Source organism: Alligator sinensis, unplaced genomic scaffold (assembly GCF_000455745.1).
Source record: "Alligator sinensis unplaced genomic scaffold, ASM45574v1 scaffold660_1, whole genome shotgun sequence".
In the NCBI taxonomy this organism is placed as follows: domain Eukaryota; kingdom Metazoa; phylum Chordata; order Crocodylia; family Alligatoridae; genus Alligator; species Alligator sinensis.
The window spans coordinates 1,629,270-1,642,319 of NW_005842237.1; the positions used below are offsets into that span (position 1 = coordinate 1,629,270).

Here is a 13,050-nt window from a genome sequence, read left to right on the forward strand (position 1 = left end):
CCTCCCTTTTAGTTCATGGCTTGGTTGGAACAAAAAAGTTTGTTTGAAATCTTATTTGAAGTTAAAGCAGGTACACCTTTCAGTGTCTGAACCAGTAATAACTACCAAATGCCAGTTGCATGTATTTGACTGACTTTTAGTAGTTTACTGTGTAGAGAGCAAAGAAACCACAACGAGCTTACTAACCTAGACCTGTCTAATTATCTCAAGCTAAGTATTGCCTTCTAAACCTTCCTTACCCATATATGACTTCTTTCTTGGCCTGTTTCCAGCACTGATCACACATAATTGCTTATAGCTTCCCAATGAAGTAATGAGCAAGGAATGTGAACATCATTTCCCCTCTTGGCAAACTTTCTTAAAACCAGTTGTCACTCACCTGCTGATCACCCTACACTACTGTGTGTGGCTTCCTGGTTTCTCAGGCTAGGGATAGACATTACACCCAAACCGGTTTAAGTGATCAGAAACTTATTTAAACTTGTAACAGAACAGATATTCAGTGTACACAAGCCAGTTTGAAAATGGCTGAAACCAGTTTGAGATAAACCTGGTTGAATGTAGTATCAGACTTAACTGATTTGGATTAAACCATTTTATGCAATGTCTGTCGCAGACCCCTTGCTGATTTAAGATAAACCAGACACCCCCAACATCCCGGCATGCTCTCTGGGCTGGGCGGGGCTCTCTGCTCCACAGCAGAGCTGGCTCCTCCCCTCTGCTCCCTGGCTAGAGCTCTGGAAGAGACTATAGGTAGAGCAGGGTCTGTCTGGCTTCTCCCTGTCTACCCCCCCCCCATTGCTCACTACTCAAGCAAGAATCCCCACCTCCTTCCCATCTCCAGATCGGACCCCAGCCCTACAGACTGTAGGCAAGTGGTATGCTAGCTAATGCAGATGTGTGTGTCTCCACTGGGTGTTTCACTGGGTCAGGCAGACAGAACAGGACTGCTTAGGGCTTCTGGAGGTTTTTTGGAGTTAATCAATAGGTCAGCTGGTAAGCTGTTTAAGAAGAGTTTGAAGTAATGGAGAGAGGCTATTGTTTTGCTGATGGGGTGATAAATACTGTTATCAGCCCATTCCTGGCTTGCTTGCCTGTCAGTTTGCTGCAGACAGAATAAAGAAGCAGGGAGGGAGACTGAAGCGCTCCGTATCATCAACAGATGCATGCACCGCATTCTCTCCCCCCACCCCACCCCATTTCCTCAGAGTGCTAGCAGGGAGCTGGGATCTGGCAACACTCCTGACCCCTGAGAAACCAGTGGGGAAAAGCCTAGGATAGTGCAGGCAGAGCTCCCTAATCAAAGCATCCTTCCGGGGCCTGGCCATGCCCCCCCCCCTCAGCTCAGCAATGTGCAAGGGAAGGGAGAGTTGCTTTAACACTCCCCCTCCCCCCCCACCCCCAGCTTCTAGCCTTAGCCACTGCAGGTATGTGCCTGAATTTCCTCAGTCCAGAGAGAATGTCTGTCTGGTTACAAACTGGTTCAGCCTAGCCAAGTTAGACTAACCTGCAAAGATTGAATCAATACAGGCTCAGGCTTTTTGAATGTCTGTCCCTAACCTAAGTCAGGATTGTCACTGTATGAGCTCACTTTTTTTGTTTTTGCAAATGCCAGTGAACTGCAAAATACTGTTATAAACTTCATGACTGTGCGCATTACTATAGCACATAGAGGCCTTTTCAAAGACCAGGAGGATTTTAGCATTGTCTAAATACTTCCCACTTGACATCTACCTTTCTGTAGCATCTTGCAGCTCCTTTCTTATGAATTGACTTATTGGATCCCTTAAGTAAATAAAAAGCTGGATAAGGAGGGAACAGTAAGATGTTTTTTGTCTTTTGCTTGGCTATATTAAGGTTGGTGATCCAGTGATTAGCTTCCATAATAGCCTGATGGATTATTGGTGCATGAATGAAGCCAGCCATTGTGTCCATAGTCTGATTCACAATCAGTCGCACCGTGGGTTATATGTCATGGAGAAGATGTTTGCATTTTCCCTGTAATGTTATGTAGTTCAGTGCAGACCCAATTTTACAGGGTAGAACAAGTCCAGCAGGGTTTCTCTGAGACTTCAGTGATGACATTCTTTTAGAGATATCTGCATTCACCCAGGATAACCTCCAATGTGCTACAGGCTCCTGTAAAGAGCATACTTTCAAATTTAGGATGATTTTTTTTTTTTTAATTTTAAGACTCCTGCCTCTATAGATTGAGTAAGCTCAGCTGGGCCTAGTTCTTGCTCCTCCATGCTTTCCGTATCTGCATCACAGTAGATAGAAACAATTTAAGCTTTTCTTTGTTGCCCAAGGGTTTAACATATCAAACAATTCTGAAAAGGATTAGCTTCAACTTTGGTGCTCTGATTTTGGTAAATGGTTGAACCTGAAAACATTAAGGGCTTTTACCATCAGGAATATGAATTTATTTTGTTTACTTACCCCAGTCAACCTCTCATGAAAGTCGAAAGGTCTGAGATTCATTTGACTGTTTATCAGCAAAGTATAGATATAATCTAAACAAGAGCCATGTATTTCGTAATGCCTTCTTATGCCTCTCTAGCAATGCGAGATGGAAGCACTTTAAAGGATGTCAGAATCAAGACCAGATTGTTGAAGGATTTTTGCTGAGCCTGCTGCTGTCTCTTAATATTTTACCATGTCTTGTATTATAAATTAGTCCCTCCTGAGCATTTTAATATCATGAGCGAACAGTTATCTCCACCCAAAACTTGTTGCAACACATCTGTTCTGTATTGTGAATACTGGTTTCCTGCGAACCCCACAAGCACAGGAGAGTCTTTCTCTTACTGCCTGCATTCCAGGTCCTAGCTCCTTGCTAAGAGAATAGAAAGTGATATGCCACATCCTTTTTGAAGAAATATGTGCCTTCTGGAATGTGATTTCCTTTGCTGAGAGCAAACACACAGAAAATATCTACAAAACAGTAGTATTCCAAAGCAGAAGACATGAAAAAGCTAAAACTTCCAGGAGGAACATAAAATATTAGTTGATATGAAATCTTAGTGACTCCTGTTCACTTTCTGTGGTAGTTCACTTGCTTTCTTGTCTCTTTTTTTGCTTTTGGGTCATATCCTTGATTATGTTATAATTCATATATTTCTCTAGAAGTAAAGAAATAAGTAAAATTCCAGAAATATTTTTCCAGAGTTCATTATGATAATTCAGTCACAGGGCCACAGAGAGAGCTCTTTCATATCCTAAATGGTGAAAGGATGTTTTTCATGGTTTCATAATGCATTATAAATACTGTATTTGCTCACACATTCACATTTTGGACCAAAGATCCACCCTCCAAAATTAGAGGTGCAGGTCTTCAGCAAGGTACCTGATTTTATTTCACTGAAGTAGGTGCATGGAGACACTGCTACAAGATGGCTGCTGTGCTTCTATTTCTGCCAGCCATAGGGGGGGAGTGGGTAGAGTTCACTCTTAAGAGTCAGAATTAATGTTTAACGCTCTTAGAGCCGTAGCCAATGCAGTCAGAATCCCCTGTAGTCAGCATTCAACCACGATTGGAAAAATCCCTCCCCCACCACCCATTCTGCCTTTCCCAAACAAGGTGCGTGTCTTATTTTGTAGCTTGTGGTATTCAAGAAAATATGGTATAATGATTCTTCTTGCTTTGGTTTTATATACTACTCTTAAAAATGATATTTGTATCAGACAAATGGACTTCAGGAAAAAATTGGTGTAAAGATACATTTGTTCCTCTAGTGTAGAAAATAATACCATTAAAACAGTTTCTGTCAGGCTTAATATCATTTTAGAAGTTTTTTTATAGCAATTATTTTGTTCCAGGCTGCAGACACTAAAATATTTCCTGTTGCAATCTGTTACAAGGTAAATGTTCATATTAATATTTAGAAATGCATTTACTTGGTAGCTGCTGATCTAAGGGGGCTAATTGTCATGCTTGCCAAACATTTCTTCGTTCCTTTCTTTATCCCATCTCTAGATGATTTGTCAGCAGAAAACCAGTAATAGTATTTGAATTAAGCTTGCTGGAGGGGAGGGGGATGAGAAAGCAAAATATTTAGTTGCACAAGGTTGCTCTTCAAGCATTCATATTAATGTACACAAGATAAAAATCTCTAGGTTTTAATTAAATTAAAATTATAGTTTAGCTACATAATTTGTTATTAAATAAGAAATGTGCATTATGTTTGCTGTTTAAATTATGAATCAACCCAAAGCAGTTCATGTAATGTGCATGAACTGCAGGTGTTTTGGAAGGAAAATGTAATGTAATTAATATAAAATGTGTCATTTTTACTCCTACTGTGTGTGTACTTCTTTGTGTGGATTTCCTAGATCCTTGCTGCTTTTCAGAACCTCTGAGTTGTACAGTATATTCATAAAAACACATTACAGACCTTCACGGCTAATCAACAAATTATAACAGACCGAATTATTTAGCTCTTTCAGGCCTGTCACTTAACAAAAACGAGAGTTCTGCTTATTTAAACCTTTAAACTGTGCATCTTTCCTAATCTCTTAAATTATTACTTTAATCAATATTGTAATTATATTCTTCTCCCACTATTTCTGCACTGTGTTCCCTTCACTTTGTCTTGATTAATCAACATCTTAAATAGCTCCTTGTAATGCATGTTACAGGTGCTTACATTATGATCAGATGTTCACATAAGTGTACAGAATACAGTAACTCTGCAAAGTTAAATCTTTAAAAAAAAAAAAGCCGTTCTCCAAATGAGGTTTGTCTTTTTGTTTTGTTGTTCCTTCTTCCTCTAAGGTTGGTGCAGAATTGGCTTTACAATGCTGCGTAGGCTGTGAAGCATGCATGTTTCTTAGATGAGCCACTGTTTATGTGAGCTGACTAGACTGTGACATGAAATCTGAAGGTGCCAGACAGCATGTAAAGCAGACAGAAAAGCTGCACCAGAAACACCTGCTCCTTGAAGGCTCACTGAACTCACAGCCCAAAGAAACCAGTCCTTAATCATTTAGCTTGTGCAACTTTCTCCGTTACTGAAGCATAGTCTTTATCAAAGGCTTAATGCCTTCTTTAATTCTAAAGCTAACCTAAATAAAGCTTGCATTTGATTTTCTGTCCTAAAAGTGGTTTCTTCTGCAGATTGCTTTTTGTGAGGAGAGTTCTTTGTTGCTTCTTTAGATCTTTTGCCCTTGTGAACATTTTCAGTTATTCCAAAATAGACAAACGTCTTAATCTAGTTACTGGAGTTTTACATTTGAAAAGTTACAAGGGAGACTGAATTCAAGCATCATGATGAACATACAGCAAATAGTAAAATATCTTTCTCCTGCATAAGAGTAAGAACTGAGACCATTCTGTGCTCTTTTAAGAGCTTGGAGATATCTTTAATTTGACAAAAGCCATGCAGGCTTTTATATGTGTTCAAAAGTGCAGAATAAATTGAAACTTGCATTCTGTGTGCTGTCACACATCTTGGAATGTAGTTGTTCTTCTAGCCTGGTGAGATCAGGTTGTTTTTTTTGTTCCAACATATAATGGTAATTCATTCTTCATAGTCAATTGAACTTGAGCATTTTTCAAGCCAGCTGCCAATTGTGATACATGCAGTACTTCCTTTGTGGTGCATTCTTTTGTCCATATGGTAAGAAATTGGGACCACTGCACTAGTCTGGTGATCTTTAACCTTCAGAGGTAAAAATGACAATGCCCTATTTGTGCAGACTGTGAAGGACTCTTTTTTTTCTTTTACCTGCTTTTTTCCCAGTTATCCACAAAAAAGTCAATCTCTTATTATTGAACTTTTCTATATGCTGTTAATAGTGAAAAAAATCATTAGAGGCCTCAGTATTGAAAACCAAAGCATTCTTGTTTCTTCCTTTTGCACTGAAGGAAAGGTCACCTTGTCATCAAGTACAGTAGTGTACTCAGATATGCTTGCAAATAGGGATCTGAATATGAAAGGAAATGCATCTTTACTTAAAACTAAAAAAGGCTTACTATGGAAGTAAAGCTTTTAGGTTTAAATTTTGTTTTGTACCTTAGGGATTTTTTCTACTGATAGATCATGAAGATAGAGATGAGGCTGTTATTGATATCAGCATAGTTTTTTGTTTTGTTTTGGTATTTTTAATGCACTTCTAATTGGCATGGATGAATGATTGATAGATAGTGCTGATATTTGTTGATCAACAGTCCTTCAAAAGTATCAGCAAGATATTTGGGTTTTAAAGATCTTTCCATCTTTAATGGATATGTGGAATATGCTCCCACAAGGTAACTTTAATTCAGCACTCACTAGTGGTTCTTTTCCTTTCTTATTTTTCCAGTCTGAAATGCTGCTTTTTCAGTGTAACCTTGGGTTAAGATAAATGGTTTATATGAAATTCTTATAGAGTTGATCAGTTCACATGAATGAAATATTTGGAAAATATCTTAGTTCACTCAAGAAGCATGTTAACAGGCAGAAAGACACTGAGACAAATGGGGTTTTTCCAAAGTTATATGGTTTGGGCAAAGTAGGTCAGCTGGTTTACTCTCCAAATGGATAATTTTTTTGATCCATATACAGGCAATGTGGAGATTATTATTCAAATTATAAATAAAAGTATTAACATTTGATTTTTGTACATATCTCCACCACTGTCTCAGGAAATTATAATATCATTTGTTTTTATGGAGTTAATTTAGCTGCCAATGATGACAATTCCTATTTGTGTGTCTACAGTGAATGAGGCAAAGCTTTAATACAACTTATAGTTGTTAATGCACATGGGACTTCAATTACTGTTAGAAACTCGATTTGGAATAGCTTTCTATTTATTATATTGATGTAAGAATAAGATTTGTTTTTAGTAGAAATTTTCAGATGAAGAAAATCAATTTTTCAAATGCCGCTCTTGAAATGATGCTATTGGACAGGCAAAATTAGTTGTGTGTGTAAGACTGATAAAATGCCTCAATCATTTTACTATCTTATAAAGGTGCTTTCAATTCAACCAAATAAATAAAAAATAAGTCATGCATTTTATGTTTGGAATATATTTTGTTATATTCTGCTGGACAATCAGAAAGGTATCTTACACTGTTGAGAGTAAAATTAGTGTATTCCACAATGTGTCCCACAAATCTGAAGTAGCTATATTAAAGCATAGTAGTTTTTAACCAAAAATAAGATGAGAGCCTTTTTAATGTGTCAGTTAAAGATGTGTTTATTTTGAATAACTTTTATTTTTCCTACTCTCATGATGCAATCTGGCCTCCCCTCCCCTCCTTTCATTTATTTATTTATTTTTTACTTGCTTATCTCCAGATGGGAGTGGAATAGAGGCTTTTCTTCATCTTGTGTGGAAAGTTGACATCTGTTGCACTGTAAAGGAGATTTCCAAATGAAGCTGGGTAAACTGTAGAAAATCTGTAATCTCTAATAAGAGGATGAACTTGAAATAATCACTACTTTTAATGCAGTATTTTTCTAGTCTGCTGGGAAATAATTTGGTAGAGCTTCAGGGTATGAAGGAAAAGGAAAGAGAAGGAATATGAAAATGACATTGAGCACATGAAACAACTTCAACTTAGAGATTCTCTGTAATGATGATCTAAGGAAGGACTTCTAGCTTTGTAAAGCAGTTAGAGAAAATCCTCTTCATTTCTTGGCTGTGGAAATGGAGTTGAATGTACAGTACAGTACAGTTCCTCAAGTAGAGAGTTTAGACTGGAATGCTAACTCTCATACCATGATAAGTATGGATTAAGAAACCTGAAAAGATGAAAAATCCTAACTCTCTGCCTCTTACATAGTAGGACTGCATAGTTTCTCATGGGGCCAAAGGAATAGGATTGGCTGATCAGGCGCCTAGACAGATCCCAGCCTCTTGCTGTATGTGCTTCTAACTACAATTGGAATAAAAAAGGGAGGGGAGATTGTGTCCTCTCTAGCAATCAAAGGGGGGCCAGTAGAGTTTTTTTCCATCTCCACTTTCCATGTCTACTCTGCATTTCTGCATCTTCCAGATAGATAGAATACTTCATGGATGGTCAGCTTGGTAATTTCTGCTGTTTTCACCTCTGTTCTCCCTCATGGAAAGTAAACATGTATACTGTTTGGAGGTGGGAAGCATGGGGTGATGTTGTGGAGTTTAATTTATTTTTGAAAATAATGTAATGGATGGAGTGCTGCCACTGTTCTGCCTCTTGCAGGGAGCAGGGTGGGGGAGCCAAGGCCAGCGCTGCTGGCCCCAGCTCCCCCACGCCCTGTCCGGTCCTCAACACCGCTTTGGAATCATGGTGGCGCTCCCCCACACTTGGAGCACTCTGATTGGCTGTTTCAGATGGACAGACTTAGGCTTTTATAATGTTAGCTAGATTATACCATTACAGAGATGCCATGATTTCAAATTTTAGCTCCCTAAATTACTTGCCTACATTGCTTGCTGCTGAGATATGATGAAAAGTGAATTGATGTGGAAGCCTAGCTGTTAGGATTACAAGTGTACCTTTTTAATAATGCTTGGTTTCAAATGGGAATTTCAGTTGCTCCTCTTTACTATGCCTATCCCACTCCCTGAACAGCTCCTGCTACCAGTGCTTTAGAGCAGGGGGTGTCAGCTGGAGTACACATACCTCCAGGGGTACTTGGGAAGGCTCTAGGGGGTATGCGTGGGTGGGTGGGCACAGAGCATGGCACCCACCACCCCACGCCACTACCTCCAAGGAGCAGGGCTGGTGCAAGGCCACACGGCACTGCCTGGCCAGTTGGATACGGGGGGAGGGGAGGGGAGTTTGCATGCGGCAGCAGTGGTGACTGCCATCCATCACCCCATGCTGCTGTCATTCCATGGCCGGCTGTGCGCCCCCACCCTCCCTCCTGCTCCGCATCCAGCCGCTGGGGGTACACTTATTTTAAGAAGTTGAAAACCGTTGCTTTAGAGAATCAGGTCACTTTCATTTTGGTTCCTAAGCTGTGCATTTTTAAGCCAAAACTTAGACATTCCGTTTTGAAAATAACCCTGCTTTTCTGTGCTTCAGATGAGGGTTGTCAAGGGATAAGAATTATAAACCTCACCTCAAATTTGTTGTTTTTTTCTGTCTAGTTCCTATTGGAACATCTTTGAGACGCCTATGTCAAAGCTCCCAAGAATACATCAATAGTGACTTTCACTTCTCTTTCCTGAGAATCTCTGCTGTAGCAACATCTGGGAAATTCATTTAATTTGTTTCAAATGTGAAATTTCTTTCAATTTGTCAGACATCAGCTTTAAGTTTCACTGTTTAAACTCCCATGTGGAGTACCTATTTTTAAATGACATTATTCTTTCAAGAGTTAAACTTTATGTAACTAATAGCACAACACTTGGTTTGATCCAAGCATCCTGCTGGCAAGACTATCTTACCAATCTTTCAAATGAATGTGTTGCTAAAAACACAGTAAATAGCACAACATGGTCCTGATTTTTTTGTTTTGTTTTTTTTGTTGTTGTGGGGTTTTTTTTACTGTGACAGTTCCTTTAGGTCACATAGTATCCTTGTAATGAAGTCTACAGGAGAGAGACTTGAAAATCTTTGAGTGTCACCTTGTGTTTTCAATAAAGGGGTTGTCTACTTACGGAACTCCTGCTACTATCAATGTTCCACGTAACCACATCTGCAGAGGCCCCTAGTAGAGATGAAGCATATGCCAATAGAAGGGGTTTATCTGCTGGTTTAGCTGAACAGTTCCCTAAATCACAGACACTGGGCACTTTTACACATGTCCTGGGGTTGGTTAGGATCCGAGAGCCGCTCTAATTAAAGCGCCACAGTTTCTCATGCAGCAGCATCCCCACACTTCAGAATGGTGGTGGGGGCACTTTAACTAAAGCTTGTTCAATAATTGCCTGCCACCATTTTGAAGTGTGGGGACGCTGATACATGAGACGCAAGAGGCTGCTGGAGCGTGGTAATTGCCACACTCCGGCAGACTTGATTAATTGAGTCTGCTCCAACATGCTATAATTACAGTGCATTGAAGCAGACCCCACACTTGTATACAGGCACCCATTAAGTTTACAAAAAACTATTCCTGTGGGCATAGCTGCATCCATGCCAGGGGTGATGGACTGTGTAGCAAAACTTTGTAGCATATCCCTGCCCATATACCTAACATGTCCCTTGGTTTTCTGAGCTGAATTTTGTGGAGGCTAGTAATAAAGTTCAACTTCTAAACCGTGAAGACTTGCTAGTAGTGGATTCAATGTCAATAGCAGACATTCCACACATATCAGGAACCACTTCCCAGTCCAGTCCAGTCTCTCATAAATCCCATAGACTCCTCTGCTACCTTGACCAAAGTTTTATATTATGCTCTTTACAAGAGTACATGAGCATCAGTTGCATAACCTTCACTCCCCCTTTCTTTAAAGGATCATTTAAACAACATTGAGCTTGAACAGTTTCTCCAAGTTAGGCTGTTCCTAGAGCCCCTTCCTGAGCCTACAAAACACCTCTCTTATCTGGCAAACCATCCTTACCCTCTTTTACATGCTTATGCCAATGTCCCTACTATTTCAGTAAATCAGCAGAAGCCAATGATCATTTAATGCTTCAAACAGGTTTTAATTTTTCTGGTTAAGTATTTATCTAGTAGGCCCTATTTGTTATTGATAAAATTGTCCCACTCTTCAGCCAATTAAATGAACTACTAAGGAAAACTTTTCTTTTATTTGGTTGGTTCTTTAATCTATTATGCTATTGGCATATGTTTGAAAGAAGTGCCCACTTACTATAGTGATATATTTGTTAGAAATGAGGGCAGCTTGAGTCATGTTCTGTGCTGACTTACACTGTCAAAGTCCATTGGAATAGCTTCATCAGTGTGCAGGCAACTGCTTAATTTGGCTTTTGTAATGGTGGCATGAACTCTAGGATTGTTTGTTTTTAGATTACTTCTTTAAAGCACAGTTAATTATAAGTTCTGAATATTCATGTACATGTTGGAAAATATGCCTCTTCATCTGCTGCCTCTCAAGATCTCAGGGAGATGAGTGGCACAAAACAATCATTCTGTGCAATGTTATAGCAAAGTATGTGCTCAGACATTATTTTTATACTACTCAGATTCCCCTGCTTTCATGGCAAGTCATTTTGTTATTTACACTTTAAACAGGTTCACTGGAAAACATTGCCAGAAAATGTAGATGAGTTCTACAAGGGGCGAAATGATTAATGAAATCTATGGTCATAACAAGCAGCCATTTAAAAATCTATTTTTTCCAATTATAGGATGCAGAAAGGGAACTTTAAGTTTCCACTGAAGATACAATTTTCTGAGCTCCAGGGGTTTATTGATTTTTTTTTTTTTTTTTTTTTCTTCTTCTTCTGCAAGGAACTTATATGGAGGCTTAACTTTCACTTACTTCAGCCATCATTTATCATCAGTCTCTACCTCTCCATTCTCCACCCAGATAGTAAAAGAGAGCAGCTGAAATTCAGTAGGCTGCCTTGTCTATAATTGCGTGCTATTTCATTCCATTTTTAAATGAAAACACAAGATGCATCATAGTACTTCCTCTCTTTTTGCGAAAGTATTTTTCTCTATACTAGTGAGAAATTGCTGTGCAGTGACCACCTTATAAACCACACAAATGTGAATAACAGTTTACGTTCTATTAGGAATATATAGCTTCATTCCTGTGTACTGTATTAAGCTTCTGACTTAAACATTATATGCCTGTACAATATGACATTAAACAAAAGCTCTTAGGTTTTTTGTTTTAAACAGTTAGTTTAGTAATCAATGAGTTGCTTACAGCTTGCAGAGAAAATGTCTCTTGGGATTTAAATCCCAAGAGAGAAGTTGTGGTATCACAACTTTTTTGAAAGGTGGTTAGAAGGCAGCCTTTCTTTGACCCCAGCTGCACTGAACACCACTATAATTAGCAGGATTGTTAGCTTAAATCCGAACACTTGGCTCCAGAGAGAGGTGTTGTACTGTGCAACATAACGTTTTTATTCCTTAGAACCTGAGCGTGCTCTTTATTGACAGAAATATATATTAAAAAACCTATTTACCTTTTAACACTTCAGAAGAATTAAATATTATGTATTGTGAGTTTTTTAAATTGTATCCCTGAAAAGGAGATGGAATGAAAAATATTTGTCTTCATCTAGGTACTTATATTTATGCTTATCCTTTTGGCACCTACACAAAGAGCATAGAGCTAGAAAAGGTCTCATTTCTTGCAAACTGTACAGCTCCAGGCCAAGAGAGTTCTAGGAAAAGCTACTAGTGCCATTGATGACTGCGCAAAACAACTTTTGGGGATTTGAATGAATGAGGCCAGTAGGTAATGCATATACTGATAAGCAGTTACTTGTGAAGAAAATATTCAGGGCCTTCAATGCAAAGGATGGGCAGTATAGTAGAAAGAAATAGTGGGATTTTCAGAATAACACTGAAGTTGACAAGCCAAGGTTTTTATATACATCAAGGTTTAGCAACTAGTGTTGTTCCAGTGGTGAGCCATGACAGTGCAGGCTACTAATAGGAACAAGTTGCTTCAGTATTGATGACTTCACATTGCTCTTTTAGGTCTTCCTTTATATTTACATGGTCAACTTCACCTCTGAGATGCAGCTAGTATCATATGAATTGCAGTGATTTTAGATGAAGTTGCATCTGGCATAATAAATAGATAGAAATGGGCTGTCATTTATATCTTCCTGGGATGACAAAGCCTGTTTAACCATTTTTCTAGGGGTGCACCAGTAGAGATTTTGAGGACCAATACTGATGGCTGATTTTTAAGGAGACGTATCAGCCGATATAGCTACGTGAAGGTAACGAGTCTGTTATGGTGGAAGGCGAAGGGCTGTGGGGAGGGGGGCAGATCAAGGCCCCTGTGGTGAGGGATGGAGTGGGGCAGGGGCTAGGGCAGGCACTGCCTAGTCAAGGCAGGGTGGGCCATGGCTTATCTGGGGGTCGGAGGGGGCGCAGCCCCCACTGCTGTGCGCACCCTGGGAAGGCACGGAGGGGTGTGTTCCCCCTGGATTTGGGGCCAGGGGGCTGCAACTGGGGCCAAGGCTGCACTGAGCTCTTT

The 13,050-nt window shown here is 39.4% G+C and overlaps 1 protein-coding gene across 7 annotated transcripts in view; it reads left to right on the forward strand.

Moving 5' to 3' along the window:
• PLXNB2 (plexin B2) overlaps positions 1-13,050 on the forward strand; it is a 351,969-nt gene that overhangs the window by 159,106 nt on the left and 179,813 nt on the right. Inside the window, exon 3 of one of the 7 annotated variants that reach the window (XM_025208549.1) lies at positions 12,709-12,790. The exons of the other annotated variants lie outside the window; for them this stretch is intronic. The gene's annotated coding sequence lies outside the window, so the exon portion shown is untranslated. The remainder of the gene's footprint in view (positions 1-12,708; positions 12,791-13,050) is intronic. 7 annotated transcript variants of the gene reach the window in all.